Source organism: Bombina bombina, chromosome 8, assembly GCF_027579735.1.
Source record: "Bombina bombina isolate aBomBom1 chromosome 8, aBomBom1.pri, whole genome shotgun sequence".
Taxonomy (NCBI): domain Eukaryota; kingdom Metazoa; phylum Chordata; class Amphibia; order Anura; family Bombinatoridae; genus Bombina; species Bombina bombina.
Window position 1 is genome coordinate 230,502,416 of NC_069506.1, and position 24,465 is coordinate 230,526,880.

Sequence of the window (24,465 nt, forward strand, 5' to 3'; positions counted from 1 at the left end):
TACACGATAAAGAAACTTCTCCTCTAAATATCTACATTAAAGGGACAGTCATGGTAGGTATATGTGTAGAATAAAGAAAAGCTTTTAGACAAAATTTACTTAATTAATTTTTTTTAAATCTGTTTCTAGATCTAGAGTCTTTAAAAAGTGAAATTTCATTTTGAGTATATGATGGCTGCAAATGCATTTGTCCTGTTCGTTTAACACAAACTGTTTTGTGGCAAGTGTTAGCTACATAGTTATCAAGTTTTTAAAAAAATGATTATCGTCATGTCAAAGAAAATAATTCCAGATGACATTGTATCTGGTACAGTATTGAAGTAACACAGTTTGAAAAATCCTCTTTTAAAAAAGCCTGTCCCAAAATTCAGCTTTTTTATTGTTCTGCAAGTTGAAGCAACATTCCATAGCTATAAAAACCTGCTCCCATAACTGCTTGTTTAGTAAAGGATGTATGTATGATAATGTTACAAAGCACAGTGTATTTGTGTGATAGCAGATATCGTATCAGAGTGATGTCCAGGTATCAAAGGCAGCTCCACACAACTGAACAGAACATTTAACCAAACACAAACATTTAGTAGGAGCACACTAACTTCCCAATTAAACGTCTCACCTATAGCCGGCCAGTGTGTAGGAAACTAACGGCTCAATGGAGACTAGCACATATGCAGCAGTAAAGCGTGTCTCTCCTAGACCCAAATAAAAGCAAATAGAATCCAAATAATTGCACACAGTGATGCAAAACTCTCAAAAGCATCCAAAGAAAAAGTAAATACGTTACTGAGGATGCCATTGCAATGCCTTTATCCTTTGAGTAGAATTGGGGAGAAATATATTGAGGTTTAATGGTCATGCACTCATCACAGTTTTTCTTCAAGAGACTTGGTAATGATACATTATTACTTCCATTTAATCAATTGCATAATTATTATAGGTCTAGAATTGTTGTGTCATCTTTGCATACAAATTCTAGACTTATGCATTGTGCATACCTTAGAGAGAGCTGCTATCACACAAATACACTGTGCTTTGTAACATTATCACATGCTCCCACAACTGCTTGTTTAGTAAAGGATGTATGTATGATAATGTTACAAAGCACAGTGTATTTGTGTGATAGCAGCTCTCTCTAAGGTATGCACAATGCATAAGTCTAGAATTTGTATGCAAAGATGACACAACAATTCTAGACCTATAATAATTATGCAATTGATTAAATGGAAGTAATAATGTATCATTACCAAGTCTCTTGAAGAAAAACTGTGTTACTTCAATACTTATGTAATAACTATGATTTTGATTGTATGTTTATAAGTATTGAAGTAACACAGTTTGAAAATACTGTTTTAAAATACCATCTTATTGCTGTCACAGAAATAAGCCGTTTGCCCAGGAGGAGACGGACCTGATCGTTATAAGTATGTTGCTATAAATTATTCTGGGCAGTACGATCAAGTCCGTGTCCTCCTGGGCAAACGGCTTATTTCTGTGACAGCAATAAAATGGTATTTTAAAACAGTATTTTCAAACTGTGTTACTTCAATACTTATGTAATAACTATGATTTTGATTGTATGTTTATATGAGTTTCAGGAGCAAGTTAAAAATGCCGGTTTATCACAGTTATTTGTATGCTGTTATACTGTACAAAAAGCAAATTATTGCCTTTTTTCTTTCTTTGTAAATTTAAATATTTTTTGCTGAAATTTTCTGGGTGGGAATTTTATATGTCCTAAAATTTTATTTAATATTTTCTTTATAAAAGGCATTTTTTGAAGGGGAGAAGCGATTTTAGTGACTTTAAAATATTTAAACAATGTCTTTTCATTTTGGACATTCTCAGAATCATTGTATGTAATGTAACCATTTTATGTAAATACATACGGTATTAGAACATTTTTTAAGATATTAATCTACAATTTGCTGTTTATCTTTACAAATCCAGTGTGGTTTTTTTTGTCTGAGCCGGCTAAGTCAGGTTTACAGGAGAAGGGGGTAATTTCACTATTTGATTTACAAATTTTTCATGCATATGCATTCTTTTTCAAAATCCGTTGACATCTGTAACCAGCGTTTTTTTATTTTGGCACAGGTATTACTGAGGGACATAAATCAGCAATATGTATGTGCACCTGCACAATAATGAAGTTAGTGGCCGGCCTTTTAGCACTTATGTATTGTAAGCAAATGTCCTTTACTAGTATACGTATACAGTATAAACAGTACACGCAGCCTATCTGTAAGCTACCTCTATAAATGAGTTCTCACGCAATGACTGCACACTGCCGGAGACTGTTCAAAGACTACGATGACAGGCAGCACACTGGTACGTCTGAAATATCAGACGTGTCGGAACTTGAGAAAGTATTTTTAGTTCCTTCCCCCTAGCGTTAGCAGCGCAATGCGCATGCGCTAAAGTACCAGGAGCCTGGATTCTCGAGAAGTAGCCGACATAGAGCTGGGGACTGAACAAACTTACGGCTAGATTTAGAGTTTTGTCGGTAAGGACCCGCGTAGCTAACGCTGGCTTTTTTCTGGCCGCACCATAAAAATAACTCTGGTATTGAGAGTCCACATAAAGGCTGCGTTAGGCTCCAAAAAAGGAGCGTAGAGCATATTTAACGCAGCTTCAACTCTCGATACCAGAGTTGCTTACGGACGCGGCCAGCCTCAAAAACGTGCTCGTGCACGATTCCCCCATAGGAAACAATGGGGCTGTTTGAGCTGAAAAAAAACCTAACACCTGCAAAAAAGCCGCGTTCAGCTCCTAACGCAGCCCCATTGTTTGCTATGGGGAAACACTTCCTACGTCTGCACCTAACACTCTAACATGTACCCCGAGTCTAAACACCCCTAACCTTACACTTATTAACCCCTATTCTGCCGCCCCCGCTATCGCTGACCCCTGTATATTATTTTTAACCCCTAATCTGCCGCTCTGTAAACCGCCGCTACTTACATTATCCCTATGTACCCCTAATCTGCTGCCCCTAACACCGCCGACCCCTATATTATATTTATTAACCCCTAATCTGCCCCCCACAACGTCGCCTCCACCTGCCTACACTTATTAACCCCTAATCTGCCGAGCGGACCGCACCGCTATCATAATAAAGTTATTAACCCCTAATCCGCCTCACTAACCCTATAATAAATAGTATTAACCCCTAATCTGGCCTCCCTAACATCGCCGACACCTAACTTCAATTATTAACCCCTAATCTGCCGACCGGAGCTCACCGCTATTCTAATAAATGTATTAACCCCTAAAGCTAAGTCTAACCCTAACACTAACACCCCCCTAACTTAAATATAATTTAAATCTAACGAAATAAATTAACTCTTATTAAATAAATGATTCCTATTTAAAGCTAAATACTTACCTGTAAAATAAATCCTAATATAGCTACAATATAAATTATAATTATATTATAGCTATTTTAGGATTAATATTTATTTTACAGGCAACTTTGTAATTATTTTAACCAGGTACAATAGCTATTAAATAGTTAAGAACTATTTAATAGATAAAATAGTTAAAATAATTACAAAATTACCTGTAAAATAAATCCTAACCTAAGTTACAATTAAACCTAACACTATACTATCATTAAATTAATTAAATAAAATACCTACAATTACCTACAATTAAACCTAACACTACACTATCAATACATTAATTAAATACAATACCTACAAATAACTACAATGAAATAAACTAACTAAAGTACAAAAAATAAAAAAGAACTAAGTTACAAAAAATAAAAAAATATTTACAAACATAAGAAAAATATTACAACAATTTTAAACTAATTACACCTACTCTAAGCCCCCTAATAAAATAACAAAGACCCCCAAAATAAAAAATGCCCTACCCTATTCTAAATTACTAAAGTTCAAAGCTCTTTTACCTTACCAGCCCTGAACAGGGCCCTTTGCGGGGCATGCCCCAAGAAGTTCAGCTCTTTTGCCTGTAAAAATCGGAACAGCCAATAGAATGCGAGCTCAATCTGATTGGCTGATTGGATCAGCCAATCGGATTGAACTTGATTCTGATTGGCTGATTCCATCAGCCAATCAGAATATTCCTACCTTAATTCCGATTGGCTGATAGAATCCTATCAGCCAATTGGAATTCGAGGGACGCCATCTTGGATGACGTCCCTTAAAGGAACCGTCATTCTTCAGTTGGACGTCGCCGGATGAAGATGGGTCCACGGTGGAGGTCTTCAGGATGGAGCCGGTCCTCATCGGATGAAGATAGAAGATGCCGCTTGGAAGATGATGGTTGCCGGTCCGGATCTACTCTTCTTCCCGGATAGGATGAAGACTTTGGAGCCTCTTCTGGACCTCTTCAGCCACCGGATGATGGATCGCCAGCCCCCGCTTGGATCGCCAGCCCCCACTTGGGTTGGATGAAGATTTTGGAGCCAGGACCGATCGGTGATACCCGGTGAGGTGAAGACAAGGTAGGATGATCTTCAGGGGCTTAGTGTTAGGTTTATTTAAGGGGGGTTTGGGTTAGATTAGGGGTATGTGGGTGGTGGGTTGTAATGTTGGGGGGGGTATTGTATGGTTTTTTTTACAGGCAAAAGAGCTGAACTTCTTGGGGCATGCCCCGCGAAGGGCCCTGTTCAGGGCTGGTTAGGTAAAAGAGCTTTGAACTTTAGTAATTTAGAATAGGGTAGGGCATTTTTTATTTTGGGGGGCTTTGTTATTTTATTAGGGGGCTTAGAGTAGGTGTAATTAGTTTAAAATTGTTGTAATAATATTTTTTTATTTTTTGTAACTTAGTTCTTTTTTATTTTTTGTACTTTAGTTAGTTTATTTCATTGTAGTTATTTGTAGGTATTGTATTTAATTAATGTATTGATAGTGTAGTGTTAGGTTTAATTGTAGGTAATTGTAGGTATTTTATTTAATTAATTTAATGATAGTATAGTGTTAGGTTTAATTGTAACTTAGGTTAGGATTTATTTTACAGGTAATTTTGTAATTATTTTAACTATTTTAGCTATTAAATAGTTCTTAACTATTTAATAGCTATTGTACCTGGTTAAAATAAATACAAAGTTACCTGTAAAATAAATATTAATCCTAAAATAGCTATAATATAATTATAATTTATATTGTAGCTATATTAGGGTTTATTTTACAGGTAAGTATTTAGCTTTAAATAGGAATAATTTATTTAATAAGAGTTAATTAATTTCGTTAGATTTAAATTATATTTAAGTTAGGGGGGTGTTAGTGTTAGGGTTAGACTTAGCTTTAGGGGTTAATACATTTATTAGAATAGCGGTGAGCTCCGGTCGGCAGATTAGGGGTTAATAATTGAAGTTAGGTGTCGGCGATGTTAGGGAGGGCAGATTAGGGGTTAATACTATTTATTATAGGATAAGTGAGGCGGATTAGGGGTTAATAACTTTATTATAGTAGCGGTGCGGTCCGCTCGGCAGATTAGGGGTTAATAAGTGTAGGCAGGTGGAGGCGACGTTGAGGGGGGCAGATTAGGGGTTAATAAATATAATATAGGGGTCGGCGGTGTTAGGGGCAGCAGATTAGGGGTACATAAGGATAACTTAAGTAGCAGCGCTTTGCGGTCGGCAGATTAGGGGTTAATTATTGTAGGTAGCTGGCTGCGACGTTGTGGGGGGCAGGTTAGGGGTTAATAAATATAATATAGGGGTCGGCGGTGTTAGGGGCAGCAGATTAGGGGTACATAAGGATAACGTAGGTGGCGGTCGGCAGATTAGGGGTTAAAAAATTTAATCGAGTGGCAGCGATGTGGGGGGGCCTCGGTTTAGGGGTACATAGGTAGTTTATGGGTGTTAGTGTACTTTAGAGCACAGTAGTTAAGAGCTTTATGAACCGGCGTTAGCCCAGAAAGCTCTTAACTACTGACTTTTTTCTGCGGCTGGAGTTTTGTCGTTAGAATTCTAACGCTCACTTCAGACACGACTCTAAATACCGGAGTTAGAAAAATCCCATTGAAAAGATAGGATACGCAATTGACGTAAGGGGATCTGCGGTATGGAAAAGTCGCGGCTGAAAAGTGAGCGTTAGACCCTTTTTTGACTGACTCCAAATTCCGGAGGTAGCCTAAAACCAGCGTTAGGAGCCTCTAACGCTGGTTTTCACGGCTACCGCCAAACTCCAAATCTAGGCCTTAGGATCTTGATGACGAAATAGGGGCGGGGGCAGGCGGGCATTTTAAACTGCAAAGATCAAACAAGTAAGTAGTAATGCTCAGAAACGATTTAGGGTAATGAATTAGGCTACAGTGCAAACTAAATATCGTTAGCAACGTTATAGAAATAACATATTTGAAAATTTGGGTTGACTGTCCCTTTAAAGTGAAGGTAAACTCAACCCAACTTGGTCACGTCATATAATTGATTTTTAAAAATTATGCATAGTTTAATTCATCATTTTATTTTAAAATGTATATTTTTTGCTCTTTTTTTTCCTTTTAAACAGCCGCCAATGTTTCTCCGCCCCCCATTTTGGCTAATTGATTGACAGGCGAGTTGGGATTCCATCCTCCAATGGTTGTTTCCCCCCCGGGGGTTCATCTCATTGACTGAAACGTCACGCGGTTGTATAGCGCATGCGTTAAATGCAGAATAGCACTGTTTATTCTAGCAGCTTGTTCATGAGACGCGCATGCTCTTTAGGCATTACAGTTCATACTTGTTTACCAAAAACCATTACGCATAGATTGTGGTTCAAGTAAGTATCATAGCTGTTTAATAGCGTATCTATGAAATAGATTGGCAAATATTTAAACAATTTTGTTGTTTCAATCACGCTAGCACTGAAGGCTCCCTTGACGTATTACGTTATGAGCTGTCTTTTGATTCTGTCTTTATATACTTCGACTGAGAGACCGACCGTAACAGTATACTAAGGTGACATAGGCAATACAGACTGCGTATCGAATACTGGAGATTGTCTCTTCAAATACGTCGAGGGAACCTTCTCTATTCTGTCAAGTTCTATACTCTGGGAGGTGCCAAGTGTTTTACCGATACATCTTATATTTACCTCATGTGAATTGAGGGTCTTTAAAGTAAGTGTATATCTGAGTGGGGACATCATCGTTCTACAGTGACCTATCATTATTTTTTCTGATTTTGACCTTGGACTTTATGTGTGATTATATGACTTAACTTTATAGTCCTTCCATACATCTTTTAGTCTTTGGGCAATAACTACTTATTTATTGCTTTGATGCCTTGATATATACATATTCACAATTACAATATATTAATAATATATTATTATATAGCACCATCCTTATCCTTTTTGTACACATATATACATATATATATATATATATATATATGTATACACCAAGGACAGGAAAATGGAGTCAAATTTTAAAAAAAAACTATTGTATTTCATGGTTCATTTATTTATTTACACCATGCTCACTATGGGCCTGACATTCAAAACCTTGCTGCTTGGGTGGAATATTCTAAGAAGTCTCGTTGGTATGGTGGGGAACTTAAAAAAAAAATTGAAACTCAAAATGTAACTTGAATCATGTTTATGTTGCGATGTAGTGTTCTTTATGTGAAATAGTCTCCTACATTTAAATACAAGGTCTAAAAAAAATCCAAAAGATTTTGTGTGTCTTCTCTCCATGCCGGTGAGGTTTTCATTATCAGGTTCTATCTGCCTTACTACTAAAGCCTCAGAATGTGTCAGCAGAAAGATCTCATGATAAGTACTGTTAGGCTTACATACTATTTTGTTTACAACTCAAGCTTGGGATTTCCAGCTGCTCTGGAGAGTGAAAAGTTTGTTACTTCTCAGATTAATAAAATGATAATATTTCCCCCCTTTAGATAGTGATTTCAGTCTAGCTCATGAGTTTTAAAATCCATACTCCATTTTGTTTAAAAAGAGAGGACTTGATGGAGGCTTATTTCCTGTCTTTTCTTAAAGGGACAGGAAACACAAAATTTTCTTTCATAATTCAGATAGAGCATACTATTATAAACAACTTTCCAATTTGTATCTATTATCAAATTTTCTTTGTTTTCTTGGTATCCTTAGGACCGTGCACGTGTTTGGAGCACTGTATGGCAGCAGTTTTGCAAGAATGTTATACATTTCCCAGAGCACTAGATGGCAGCACTTTTTCCTGTCATGTAGTACCCCAGACATGTGCACACTACCTACCTAGGTATCTCTTCAACAAAGACTAACATGAGAACTAAACAAATTTGATAATAGAAGTTAACTGGAAACTTTTAAATAATGTTATGCTCTGTCTGAATCACGAAATAAAACATTTGGGTGTCATGTTATAATATTTTTATTAATGACTTGATGCAAGGATTAAATAGCAACTTCTCTATTTTTGCAGATGATACAAAGTTGTGTAAGGTCATTAAGTCAGAGCAGGATGAACTTGCTTTACAAGGGGATCTGCAAAAATTAGAAGAATGGGCAGGTAAAGAAAAAAAATTGATTTAATACTAGAAAATGCAAGGTTCTACATTTTGAAAGTAAGAATAAGCAGGCAATGTATTATTCAAATGGGACTAGACTTAGCCAAACAGAGGAAGAAAGGGATTTGTGAGTAGCAATAGATAACAAGCTAAAGATGGGTGCACAATGCAGGGTAGCGGCTTCTAAGACTAATAAGATACTAGCATGTATTAAAAGAGGCATTGATTCAAGGGAGGAAATAATAATTCTGTCACTTTATGAATCCCTGGTAGCACCTCACCTTGAGGATGGAGTGCAGACTTAGAAAAAGTTCAGAGAAGGGCCACAAATCTAATAAGAGGAATGGAGAATTTAAGCTATGAGGAGAGGTTAGCCAAACTGGGTTTGTATTCTCTAGAAAAAAAGACGCTTGAAAGGTGAGATAATTGATTACTTTATATAAATATTTTCCAGGCCCATTTACAGAGATAGTGGAAGATCTGTTTATTCAAAGGAATTTGTTTGTGACAAGAGGTCACAATTTAAGGCTGGAGAAAAGGAGATTTAATCTCCTGCAACATAAATGTTTTTTCACTGTAAGAGCAATAAAATTGTGGAACTCATTACCTGAGAGGTAGTAAATGCCAATACCGTAGATACATTTAAAAATGGTTTAGACACATTTCTGTCTAGAAACAGAATTCAGAGATATGATTGCTTGTGTTAAATTGATCACCTTTTTAATGGGATTTAATTTAAGCTCAATATTAGATTTATATAGGTTGAACTTGATGGATTTCTGTCTTTTTTCAACCTCATATACTATGTTACTATGTCCCTTTAAGCAAAGTGACATTACTCCTGTGCAGAATTATCCAGTAAGTAAATGACTGTCTCTCTGTTTCTAGATAGCCTGGCAGTGTTGATTTCAGATGTTTTGGTTTTAGTTTTTACATTCAACAAAGTCTCCAATTCCTACAAAGAAAGACATTTTGCAATATGTTGTCTCTGTTTGCAGTGTGAAAACATTAAGCCTAAAAAAATCTGAAATCTGATTCTGTGTCTATTTTTGGTGGTTCATGATAACCAGTATTAGACGTTCCGACATCGAACAAGCACGTGAGCATATGTAAATTCAAAATGGAATCTCTGCTGATCTGTGTGATCCACCCACAAGCATTTATGGTTACAGTAGACCTGAAAAATAAATATCTGAATATTCTAATTACCACTGTTCATGGTATTTGTTCAGATTATCCATGGGGAATTTCAAGTGTCAGTTTGAATGGAAGGCATACAAGTGTATTACTATCTAAAGAATATACTTATTGTGGCTCCTTCAGAGGCACTCACTTTTCAGCATAATTATTTTCTCCTCATATCTTTCAAGCATGACTGGAGGTTAAACTTGGAAAAATTTTATTTTATCTTTAGTCAGACCCGAGTCTTCTTGGAAGTAGTATGAAGTAGTATTTCTTTCCTGTATCAACAAAATCAAGGTCTGGTATCTTGGAATAAAAGTATGTGTCCCTTCCCTACATAGAATAAAAGAGGCATTGTTCTAGTGGATCACATCTGCAGCAAGGCAAACTCCTGATGCAACCCCAGTGGGCATGCTTGACCACAGATTCTACTACCTTAAGATGGGTGGCAAATACAACCTTACAGAATCAACTTATTCAATGATGTTGGCAGATAAGTAATGTTTGGCAATAAATGTATTGGAACCCATAGAAGCTAGTCCTTCTGCGCTACCAAGATCACCTGTATAGTACAACACTTTCTTATATCATGAAGAAAGCATAAAACAGAGGGGCGCTTCATGTGTGTATCAGCATATTCAGATATGGGCAAATGGATATTCAAGCCAAATTTATACTCACATTTGGTCAAAGTACACTTATTTACTAGTAGGAACAGGATAGTAACTTGGGGTCTACCAGCAAACCCTCTCCTGGCTCCAGCGTGGAATGCAAGTGCAGTCCAATCCACTACAGAAGTGGGCAGGTTCAGTGGCTCAGATATGGTATAATGATAGGTCAGACAAAAACAGGTGCTTCCACTAAGCTTGTAGTAAAAAGGTTTATTTAAAACTTCCAAGAATTAAAAACATGCAAGTGGTGGCTATATGGGGCATGTGTAGTGTACCCCCTATCTATGCCAAGCGATTCTCAGCCTTAAAACTGTCTGTTTCCTTAGGCATCTTGATTCAGGAAACCGACAGGATTCTGCAATGATCAGAAACCCATCTTCTTGACGATACTGCTGCACATCTTCCAGAAAATTGCAGATGCACTTTTTCAGTAGATAGCATATTTTGCCAGTAGAATGTATTCTTAGCAGATCAATCTTTTTATCTTTCTGTTGTCTTTGGTAATAGATTGCTTCAAAATATAATCTTCAGATAGAGATGCTTTTAGTCACTTCCTTCTCATGGAAATATATGTAGGCAGCTTTAACCATCAAATCAGACTTTTAACCATCAAATCAGACGTTTGTCTGATTCACATATCCCCTCCATACTTTCTTATTCTTCAAGTGATACAAAACATTCTACAAGTGCACTGGAAAGAGTTGATTTGTCACTGGAATTCAGTGCTGTGGCAGATATGGTTTGTATGCTTAGGCTAAAAACAATCACAGCAGCAGAAATACAAGTCCTACAAATACTAAAGACAAGCAATATAGGTTTAAATTGCAAACTGCAGAACTGGATTTGGAAGTAACATAAACTAGATGTGCAACTAAAATACACTTTGCATGGCTGTCTAGCAGAGTAGATGAAACAGGTCTATAACTTTTTATTAAGTGATTAAGACACCTGCGTGATTGGGGTTTAAAGCTTATCCTACAAAAGCAGTCTCTGCTTCTTAGGAGGCTGAAGAAAATTATCCTGAGGACCTATGTAAAGCAGAGGATTGTGGTTGTCATTATATTGTTATAAAACACTACAAATTACATGTGCATCTGCTGAGGTCAAATTTGGGGTAAGATTATGGGCTACATTACAAGTGGAGCGCTAATTTATCGCGCACCCTTTGCGGGCACACAATAAATAACCAGCCATTACAAGTGGCTGGTTATTGCTAGTGCAAGCTTGCGGTTGCAATTAGCACTTATAAAATGATAAATTTATAAATATATAATACATTTGATAAATGTCCACCAAATGCCCCCAAAATCAAGTGTAATATACTTTATAAAAAATAAATATAGTAGGGGGGGGGCTAAAGTTTGTGGCTGTAGGTTGTTAAGAAAAAAAACAGCACTGAAAAGTGACTTTACATTGCAGAACTGTGTGTTCCCTGTAAATATATATGTATAGAAGCATATACAGTACATATATATTTACAATTTGCTTCCATTGCTGCGCGACTTACCCCCTTCGCTGCATTACACGGCATGAGAACAAGGTTCCCATTGGACCCTATGGAAGCGCATTCTCATGAGCACAATGCTTCCCAGCAATGCGGATGCAAACTCGCGTTCGCATTGCTCACAACTTGTAATACCAGCGCACATTAGCGTGTGCTGGTATTACTCAATGAAGCACAAATATCGATTTCACAAAAAATATATTTAGCGATCCACTTGTAATCTGACCCTATATTGGATTCTAAGTTTTTTTCTTTAAAAAACACAAAAACAAACAAAGCGGCACAAAATCATCTATTTAGGTCAAATTAATATTTCAGACAACAACATTTTGGAATAATTCCCTTATTCATTCAATATTTCTTTATACTTTATTAAACACAGCACCACCTATTGATAAAGCCTATATAAAATATAATTTATAATAAACTGTCACCCAGCAGAACTTTTTCACATAGATATTATAAATCTATGACATAACACAAAAAATGACCAAATTACTAATAAAATATATAAAAACTATATACACTATACTATATAGATATAAACACAGTCCAGATCTGTGTGCATACCATTCTGTTGCTTGTCATTTGATATAAAAATCCAATATGCTTCATGTTGTTTTAAAAATAGTTCCCTATCTCTTTCCCATTTTAGTCACATATAATAACTGTCGCCTAGTTTACGAGTTTTGAGCGCTATAGGGAAATTAACGAACGCAAGAAAAGTGGCGTTATTTAATGCCCTATAGCGCAGCCATTTCAAGTTTTTCAAAAGCCGGGGTTTTTAAGCTCCATATCGCACCAAAAACAAGCGCTGTTTTGACGTGCTCGTGCACGCTTTCCTCATAGACATCAATGGGGAGAAGGTGTCAGTAAAAAGTCTAACTGCGATTGCGGAAAGAAAAGCTCAGTAACGCAGCCCCATTGATGTCTATGGGGAAAGAACACTAACGTGTAAACCTAACACCCTAACATAAACCCCACATCTAAACACCCCTAATCTGCTGCCCCTGACATCGCCGATGCCTGCCTACAATTATTAATACCTAATCTGCTGCCCCCGACATTGCCGACGTCTGCCTACAGTTATTAACCCCTAATCTGCCACTCCCGATATTGCCGCCACCTAAATAAAGTTATTAACCACTACTCTGCCACTCCCGATATTGCCGCCACCTAAATAAAGTTATTAACCCCTAATCTGCCACTCCCGATATTGCCGCCACTATACTAAAGTTATTAACCCCTATTCTGCCGCACCCCAACATCGCCGCCACTATATTAAAGTTATTAACCCCTATTCCGCCACCCCCCGACATTGCCACAACTAAATAAAGTTATTAACCCCTAAACCTCTGGCTTCCCACATCACAACCACTAAATAAACCTATTAACCCCTAAACCCCCAGCCCCCCACATCGCAACAATCTAAATTAAACTATTAACCCCTACACCTACCCCTAACGTAACGCTAACCCTAACCCTAACGTAACCCTAACCCTAACACCCCCTAACTTTAACATAATTAAAATAGATATAAATTAAATTTACAATTATTAACTAAATAATACCTATTTAAAACTAAATACTTACCTGTGAAATAAAACCTAAGATAGCTACAATATAACTAATAGTTATATTGTAGCTAGCTTAGGTTTTATTTTTATTTCACAGGTAAGTTTGTTTTTATTTTAACTAGGTAGACTAGTTAGTAAATAGTTATTGACTATTTACTAACTACCTAGTTAAAAGAAATACAAATTATTCCTATTCTAATGCCCTTTAAAAAAAAAAAAAAAAAACACCCCAAAATAAAAAAGCATAATCTAGAATAAACTACCAAGGGCCCTTAAAAGGGCATTTTGGGGGCCCTTGAAAGGGCCTTTTGTAGGGCATTGCCCTAAGTTAAACAGCTCTTTTGCTAAAAAACAAACAAACACCCCCTAACAGTATACAACCCCCACCCCCAAACTACCAAGGGCCCTTAAAAGGGCCTTTTGGGTGGCCCTTAAAAGCGGCTTTTGTAGGGCATTGCAACAAAAAAACAAACACCCCCTAAAAAATACATTACACAAAATAACAAACAAATTATCCAAAATAATAAAAATTAAAATACCCATTAAAAAAAACCACCTCAAAATAAAAAAACAAATCTAGAATAAACTACCAATGGCCCTTAAAATGGCCTTTTGTAGGGCATTGCCCTAAAGATATCAGCTCTTTTCGTGAAATAAAAATACAAATACCCACTAACATTACAAACCCCCCCCAAACCCGCAAAATAAAGAAAACCTAATCTAAAAAAACTAATCTACCCATTGCCCTGAAAAGGGCATTTGGATGGACATTGCCCTTAAAAGGGCATTTAGCTCTTTTACATGCCCAAACCCTAAACTAAAAAAAAAACCTACCCAAAAAACCCTGAAAAAACCTAACACTATCCCCCGAAGATCCACTTACAGTCTTTGAAGTCCCGCTTGAACGATCTTCATCCAGGCGGCGAGAAGTCTTCATCCAGGCGGCCTCTTCAGTATTCATTCAGGCAGCATCTTCTATCTTGATCCAGACGGCGCGAAATGGGTCCATCCTGAAGACATCCGGCGCGGAGCATCCTCTTCATACAGTCGCCGCCGTACACTGAATCTTCAATGCAAGGTACGCGATCCAAGATGGCGTCCCTTGCATTCCTATTGGCTGAAAAATTTTAATCAGCCAATAGGAATTAGAGCTGCTTAAATCCTATTGGCTGTTCAAATCAGCCAATAGGATTTAAGCAGCTCTCATTCTGTTAGATGATTCAGTAGTGAAATAAGGTTTATTAGATTAACATAAAATGTGCAATATGCATCCAAACGAAATTAGACAGGTGCATAAATATGGGCACCCCAACAGAAATATGCTTCATATAGCCTGTAATAAGTGTCTGGATTCTGGATAAAGGTATTTTGGACCATTCCTCCTTGCAAAACATCTCCAGTTCAGTTAGGTTTGATGGTTGCCGAGCATGGACAGCCCGCTTCAAATCCCCCACAGATTTTCAATGATATTCAGGTCTGGGGACTGGGATGGCCATTTCAGAACATTGTACTTGTTCCTCTGCATAAATGCCAGAGTGGATTTTGAGCAGTGTTTTGGGAATTTTACTGTGGGTAGCAAGTGTTTGTCTTGGAACGCTGTGTTCTTTTGCAGCCATGCATAACGCCCTTTGTTATGATCAAATAACTCAATCTTTGTTTCATCAGTCCACAGCACCTTCTTCCAAGCTGGCTTGTCCAAATGTGCGTTTGCATACCTCAAGCGACTCTGTTTGTGGTGTGTGTGCAGAAAAGGCTTCTTCCGCATCACTTTCCCATACAGCTTCTTCTTGTGCAAAGTGCGCTGAATTGTAGAACGATGCACAGTGACATCATCTGCAGCAAGATGATGTTGTAGGTCTTTGGAGATGGTCTGTGGGCTGTTTTTGACCGTTCTCACCATGCCTCTCCGATATTTTACTTGGCCTGCCACTTCTGGCCTTAACAAGAACTGTGCCTGTGGTCTTCTATTTCTTCACTATGTTCCTCACAGTGGACACTGACAGCTTAAATCTCTGCGATAGCTTTTTGTAGCCTTCCCCTAAACCATAATGTTGAACAATCTTTGTTTTCAGGTCATTTGAGAGTTGTTTTGAGGGCCCCATGTTGCCACTCTTCAGGGGAGAGTCAAAGAGAACAACAACTTGCAATTGGCCACCTTAAATACCTTTTCTCATGATTGTATGCGCCTGTCTATGAAGTTCAAGGCTTAATGGGCTCACCAAACCAATTGTGTGTTCCAATTAATCAGTGCTAGGTAGTTACAGGTATTCAAATCAACAAAATGACAAGGGCGCCCAAATTTATGCACCTGTCTAAATTTGTTTGGATGCATATTGCACATTTTCTGTTAATCCAATAAACCTAATTTCACGACTGAAATATTACTGTGTCCTTCAGTTATTCAATAGATCAAAATGAAATTGCTGATCCAAACACCCAATTATTTATAAATGAAAATCATGGAAATTGTCAGGGGTGCCTAAACTTTTGCATACAACTGTATATCTGTGTGTATGTGCATCTGTGTGTCTATATATATATATATATATATATATATATATATATATATATATATATACAGTCATGGCCAAAAATATTAGCACCCCTGCATTTCTGTCAGATAATGCACCATTTCGCCCAGAAAATTGTTTTAATTACGAATGTTTAGGCATTATCATGTTTATTTCTATTGTTTGCATTGGTATGACATATAAAAGTGGAGAAAAAAAGCCAAATCTAACACATTCCATGCAAAACTCCAAAAATGGACTGGACAAAATTATTGGCACCCTCAATTTAATATTTGGTAGCACACCCCTTGGAAAGAATAACTGAAATCAATAGCTTTCTGTAACCATCAATGAGTTTATTACACCTCTCTACTGGAATTTTGGACCACTCTTGTTTCGCCAACTGCTCAAGGTCTCTCAGATTGGATCCTTTTCCCAACTGCTGTTTTGAGATCTCTCCCACAGGTGCTCTATGGGATTGAGATTATCCTTAAATCTGAGGATGGGGACGACCCCGAAAACGTTTACGTAATAAAGGATTTTATTTTTTGAACAGAGAGTGCCTTCTGGAATGGGACAAGCCCAGGTACCATGTCAAGGTCCTTTCCAATACCGGGGACCCTAAAACAGCCACACAATGCAAGCTTCTCAAATCCAAACAAACTGGGAACAAGGGAAGGGTGCACAGGCTTATGTAATCACCCCAGTAATATACAAAACACGGAAGGGGACTGCACTCCTAGACCGGACCGGGTACACATCCCATGACCCTGCAACATGCTCAGCCCTGGGTGCTCAATGGCACTTACAAGAAGCTGTGCTGTCACCAGAGTCACAGGCAGTTAACCCCAGAAAGGTCTGGGTGCAAGAACCATAGGGGAAATTACAAAACAATTTAATACAACACACAGCGAAAACTCTGCACTCACTAGCAAGCTCACAGCTAAGATTTAAAAGCAAAAATGGAAAGGTTAGTTACCGCATATGGCCAAATGGGACAAGCCCAGGTACCATGTCAAGGTCCTTTCCAATACCTGGGACCCTAAAACAGCCACACAATGCAAGCTCTCAAATCCAAACAAGCTGGTAACAAGGGAAGGGTGCACAGGCTTATGTAATCACCCCAGTAATATACAAAACACGAAAGGGGACTGCACTCCTAGACCGGACCGGGTACACATCCCATGACCCCACAACATGCTCAGTCCTGGGTGCTCAATGGCACTCACAAGAAGCTGTGCTGTCACCAGAGTCACAGGCAGTTAACCCCAGACAGGTCTGGGTGCAAGAACCATAGGGGATATTACAAAACAAATTAATACAACACACAGAGAAAACCCTGCACTCACTAGCAAGCTCACAGCTAAGAATTAAAAGCAAAAATGGAAAGGTTAGTTACCACATCTGGCCAAATGGGACAAGCCCAGGAACCATGTCAAGGTCCTTTCCAATACCTGGGACCCTAAAACAGCCACACAATGCAAGCTCTCAAATCCAAACAAACTGGGAACAAGGGAAGGGTACACAGGCTTATGTAATCACCCCAGTAATATACAAAACACGGAATGGGACTAAATTCCTAGACCGGACCGGGTACACATCCCATGACCCTGCAACATGCTCAGCCGTGGGTGCTCAATGGCACTCACAAGAAGCTGTGCTGTCACCAGAGTCACAGGCAGTTAACCCCAGACAGGTCTGGGTGCAAGAACCATAGGAGAAATTACAAATCAAATTAATACAACACACAGAGAAAACCCTGCACTCACTAGCAAGCTCACAGCTAAGATTTAAAAGCAAAAATGGAAAGGTTAGTTACCGCCTCTGGCCAAATGTGATATATATATATATATATATACATACAGTATCTCATAAAAGACTCTAAAACTGAGCTGCAGCACGGTGGGCAAGACCATACAGCGGTTTTACAGGACAGGTTCCACTCAGAACAGGCCTCGCCATGGTTGACCAAAGAAGTTAGGTGCACGTGCTCAGCGTCATATCCAGAGGTTGTCTTTGGGAAATAGACATATGAGTGCTGTCAGCATTTCTGCAGAGGTTGAAGTGATGGGGGGTCAGATGGTCAGTGCTCAGACCATACGCTACACACTGCATCAAATTGATCTGCATGGATGTGGTCCCAGAAGGAAGCCTCTTCTAAAGATGATGCACAAGAAAGCTTGCAAACAGTTTGCTAAAGACAAGCAGACTAAGGACATGAATTACTGGAACCATGTCCTGTGGTCGGATGAGACAAATATAAACTTATTTGGTTCAGATGGTGTCAAGCGTGTGTGGAGGCAACCAGGTGAGGAGTACAAAGACAAGTGTGTCTTGCCTACAGTCAAGCATGGTGGTGGGAGTGTCATGGTCTGTGCCTGCATGAGTGCTGCCGGCACTGGGGAGCTACAGTTCATTGAAGGAACCATGAATGCCAACATGTACTGTGACATACTGAAGTAGAGCATGATCCCCTCCCTTCGGAGACTGGGACACAGGGCAGTATTCCAACATGATAACGACCCAAAACACACCTCCAAGACGACCACTGCCTTGCTAAAGAAGCTGAGGGTAAAGGTGATGGACTGGCCAAGCATGTCTCTAGACCTAAACCCTATTAAGCATCTGTGGGCCATTCTCAAACGGAAGGTGGGGGAGCGCAAGGTCTCTAACTTCCACCAGCTCCGTGATGTCATCATGGAGGAGTGGAAGAGGACTCCAGTGGCAACCTGTGAAGCTCTGGTGAACTCCCTGCCCAAGAGGGTTAAGGCAGTGCTGGGAAATAATGGTGGCTACACAAAATATTGACACTTTGGGCCCAATTTGGACATTTCCTCTTAGGGGTGTACTCACTATTGTTGCCAACAGTTTAGACATTAATGGCTGTGTGTTGAGTTATTTTGAGGGGACAGCAGATTTGCACTGTTATACAGGCTGTACACTTACTACTTTACATTGTGGCAAAGTGTCATTTCTTCAGTGTTGTCACATGAAAAGATATAATAAAATATTTACAAAAATGTGAAGGGTGTACTCACTTTTGTGAGATACTGTATGTTTATATATATATATATATATATATATATATATATATATATATATATATATATATATATATATATAATGTATGTATGGGTATGATTTTGTATTCATATGTGTTATTTTATTTATCAGTGTGTATGTGTGTATTTATTTAAAAAACAAAACAAAAAACACTGCGGCACCACAAGCCAACCAAGTCCTTTAGCCACTGTTGCTTGCATCCCAATTTTTTATGGTCTACAACCATCCCTGCATCTTCCTAAGTAATACTCCCTCTTTTATTATTGATTTATGATAGTAGGCAGCAAGGAGGGGATTAATATTAAATGCTAATTAAGTCACAGGCTTTCTGTTTTCTGTTCGGCTCCTATTTAAAGTCCTAGCTGGTGAGTGCTATTTAGGGATATGAGAAAAGATATTGAAATTAATATATATATATTATTATTTATTTTGGTTAAAAACAATTAATAATAATAAAATACATTTTCCTCAGATTTTCAGACATGATTTATTTATTTATAAATGTATGTATTCTGGGTCCCTTGAAAATATGTTTGGCAGAAAAGCAGTTAACCAGTCACGTCTGTGCTGTGAGAAGGAAGTGCTGATTCATATGACATAGACAGAAACCAAAGAGCTACGTGTTAGCTAACATCAGCTCAGATACCAAAATCAGGGGCACCCCTCTTGCATTAACTCTTTCAGTGTCTGAATGAGCAATATGAATAATACATCTAAATATTTATGGAGGTTATTTCACATTTTAACTGCTTCAGTGTAAGAGTCGTTATTAGAGTTATCTTCCACAAAGATATAAAGATTTTATCCTGATTGTGGTGCAGATCTGTCATTCCATTTACACATTTAAATCTTGTGTGTTTTTTCCCTTTGTTTTTAATTGTTGTCTTTAACTTTCATATAGGTAAACATTTCAATATATATATATATAATTATAGGTTGATTTTCTATACATCAACTGATACTATTTAGCAAAAAATGATATATATATATATATGTCAAGAATCACTTAAGAGAGAAAGAAACAAGAAAATACTTGTTTTAATAAAGACAGGGATTTCAGCACTCTTTTTAAAAACAGATACACAGCTCTAAAGGTAAAGTGAACAAAGTAACAATTTATTGGCATAGGCAATTGAATATTTTGACACATTGCATCCCCCAGAGCAAAGGATGTACAAATAAATAATATAACGCACTGTATAGGCTAACCAATATGTAGATACAAAATAATTAGCTAAATCAATAATGTGAACAATATACAATGTTCCTGACCGGCCAGGGTGAACCAAGGTACCTATTAAGACATATATATGCACAACAATAATACGTTGCTGGAAAATATATTCTAGATAACTACACCTAACTGCACACAGAACCTTCACCCTCAATTGTGGAGGTATGACCATGGCAGATTATCAACACGGGATCTAAGTTATCAGAAAGTACATATGTAACATATAAGAAACATCATAGATGTACCAAGCAAATAGTAGAAGCATGGCAATTAGTAGCAAGAATATGGTAGAGTGACGATTCAAACAACTACACCCTGCTGCACACAGAACCCCCCCAAAAAAGTTTAGAGGTATACCCTGGGCAGGTAATATAAAAATGGGATCTAAGTTGTGTGATCAGGCACTCTAAGCAAAGCAGTAGGGTTATACATTCAGGGAACAACAAGTTTGCACAGATGGTTAATAAGCTCAAGCATCAAGGAGCTGTCGTAGTTAGTAGGAAAGTCCAATGGACATATAAAGCAATTCCATACAGTTTTTCGTGCAAAGGAAAAAGCTACTTAGGCAATCGATGTTCTCCTTAGAGCTGTGCTACAGAATGTATGCTGAAGATATCGCCTCGATAGGCGTCTCCAAAGGCAGTTTATTTACTGTGAGTATAGGCACTTAAACATGGGCACCTTGAACTTCATGCTTAAAAAACGGCCAAATATATAGAAACTTCAAGCAGTGTGTAATATCGATATACTACACCTTCCTTCCAGAGCTACTGCGGCTTCAGGTCTCTATTGATGTAAGTCAAATGAGTACTTTTCCAAGTTCATGCTGAAAAGAAAAACCCGCTGCATGTTCAAGCGGTACTGTGGTCCGTACACAAGGTCACATGGTAGGTCAGCTGATGCCTTTCTGCTCGAATATATATATATTTATACAGTATATATATTATTTATTTCTTTTTAAGTAATTGTTTTGCACAAACTACTCTATAATTCTAGAACAGCTTTCAAAGCAATGATGTAATATAGTTATAGTATAGTATGTTGAAAAAGCTATTTTTATTAACTCAGAGACTCCAAGTCTTCAGTGCCAATCTGGAAGCGCATGCACTCTATGGGGCATATTTATTAAGCTCCCTATGGAGCTTGATGCCCCTTGTTTCTAAAGACCGCTGCTCCATAACTTGTCCACCTGCTCTGAGGCGGCGGACAGAAATCAACCCGATTGAATACGATTGGGTTGATTGACACCCCCTGCTAGTGGCCGTTTGGCCGCAAATCTGCAGGGGGCAGCATTGCACCAGCAGTTCACAAGAACTGCTGGTGCAATGATAAATGCCGACAGTGTATGCTGACGGCATTTATTGATGTGCGGCGGACATGATACGCCATGAGATTTGCACATTGTTCACATTACAGTGCCAGTGATATAATATCACAAAGTAAACAATCTGGTACTATAGAGTCCTTTAATAGTTTGCTCTAGAATTTCCGTTTAAATATAGCTACATAATTTGCAGTCACTCTACCGATGACTGCCCTGTCAGCAAATAATATATTTTCTATGTTGAATGAGAATATACAAATTGATCTTAAAGGATTCCAAAACTTTTGTTTTTTGTGCGCACCTGAACCACACATTTTATATACCAAACATTTATATATCATAAATTACCTACTTTTAAACTCCAACAATGTTTCTTAACATGATAAAATGAATTTTTAATTTTTGCCGATGACATAATTTAATCCAACCCTCTAATATGGGTCGTGCACGATCAAAAACAATTTCCAATCGGATGGCGATTTTGTCTCCCTGTGCATGTGTAGTGTGATCCATAGACTTGCGCATGCGCATATCCCCTCCCTGTGATTTATTCATTATTTGTTTGTAATTTAAAAAAATAATTAATTAATGCTTGTTATTGGTAGGGAGATTCTCACAGCGCAGCGCTCTTACCTGCTCTGTGCAGCTCCGTCATAAGCTCTGCAATCGATACAGTGGGTCTGCTGGTTTGCTCTGCGTGACGTAAATGATGAGGATTCTGCATAACGCGCATGCACATCCCGGCATACTCCGCCATTTTCATAACCTGGGTTATCGGTCTGGATTGAATGATAGAAAAGCATAGCCGGGGTTTGGAAATTAGATTTTACAATTATGATTTCTACTAAATGGTAGTTATTTGAAACGCAAGGTAAATTACAAACTAATCCAAAATGTATTGATTTTGTGATTGCAGGTAACTTTGTTTTTGGGTTTAGTGTCCCTTTATGTCCTTTAACCATCATAAGCACATTCATTAAAATATGTGAACTTGTGAAATAAAACACTACTACTGCTCTTGTCAGAGATAAAAACACAGTTTGACAGTGAGTATGATAAGAGTAGTTCACTGCTGCTGCAGATTTCTCAGAGTGTATTTGATAACTAGCATTTGCATATCTTCAGTCAGCTGTTTCTGTTTCTCTGAGCTACACAGGCTTCTCTGTAGCAGTGGAAGGGTTAACTCCAGGAGGAATGTGTTTGTAGCTGAAGGCTGGGTGTGGAAGAGTCCTGTGTACGTGTGTCTCAGCACACTCACTGCACTTCTCATTTTGTCTTTTATATACATGCAATAAAATATACAGGAATCAAATAGATTTGCTCATATGAACAGGTGACTGGTATAATAGGTTCTCAGTGTTCTATGTAGAGCCTGTACATAGATTTTCTGAGTTCTATGTAGAATCTTCTCTCACTGGGCAGCACAGAACATGCTCACTAGAATGATTTCCTTTGCTCAGTAATAACAGACTTTGTGGAATTTCTTGAAAATCTACTGTAGTAAGATCTGTGCTATTTGGAAAGATAAGAGGGGATTTTCCTTTGGGTATTTTAAAGCAATAAGTCAAAAATAAACAATTTCAGACCCCCAGCCATGAATTTACTTAACTTATGAAATGTATTAAATGGAAAGTAAAGTCAAAATTCAACTTTTGTGATTCAGATAGAGCATGAGATTTAAAAAAATAATAATCAAATTTCCTTCTATTATCAAATGTGTTTGGTTCTCTTATTATCCTTTGTTGAATAGTGAATCTAGATAAGCTAATAGGAGCTCAAGAGCAGTTAAAGGGACAGTCTAGTATAAACTAAACTTTCATTATTCAGATGGATAGGACTTTTAATTTTAATCAACTTTCCAATTTACTTTTATCATCAAATTTGCTTTTTTCTCTTGGTATTCTTAGTTTAAACTAAACATAGGTAGGCTCATATGCTAATTTCTAAGCCTTTGAGGGCTGCCTCTTATCACATGCTTTTTAAATCTCTTTTCAACACAAAGAGACAGAAAGTACACATGGGCTATATAGATAACACTGTGTTCAGGCACAGAAAGTTATTTAAGATCTAGCACAATACAATGCTAAATTTAAGACAATAGATAATAAACAGTCACAGTCATGTGATCAGGGGGCTGGAAGAAGGTTCCTAGATACAAGGTAATCACAGAGGTAAAAAGTATATTAATATAACTGTGTTGGTTATGCAAAACTGGGGAATGAGTAATAAAGTCAAATGTTTTGTGTTATTTTTTTATATAGGTATAACAGAATATTGACACAGGAGTGGGTCATACAAAGGGCAGGGCATACAACGGAGGGGAATAAAGACCCTGGGGAGAGGGGCCCCATAAATGTATTCTGTCCAGGGCCCCACAAATGCTAAGGTTGACCCTGGTAGCAGTGTTTGTATCTATGTATAAATTGCTATAAACAACTGCTGCCAGATGGCTAGAGATGTGCACGCTCCTGAGCTTACCTAAGATTTTTCTTTAAGAAAGGATACCAAGAGAACTAAGCAAAATTGATAACAGAAGCAAATTGTAAAGTTGTTTAAAATGTCATGCTCTATCCAACTTATGGAAGTTTAATTTTGACTTACTGTCCCTTTAAATTTACCTTTTGTTGAAATGTACCTATTTTTCTTCAGAGCATACTGAGGAAAACTCAAGAGCATAAAAAGTCCTAGAACACTACATTTAGATCACTGTTACAAATAATGATGCAAACACTGCTGCCATATCCTGCTCAAGACACGTGCACACTCCTGAGTATGCTCTATGTAAAAAAGAGCTAAGTTTCAACAAATGACACCAAGAGAAAATAGTACATTTGAAAACAAAAAGTAAACTGCATTTTTTTATACTCTCTATTACATTTGTGCACTTTTAGGAGCTAACGAATACGGAAGTAAGTAGTTACTCCCGGCGCTCGTCT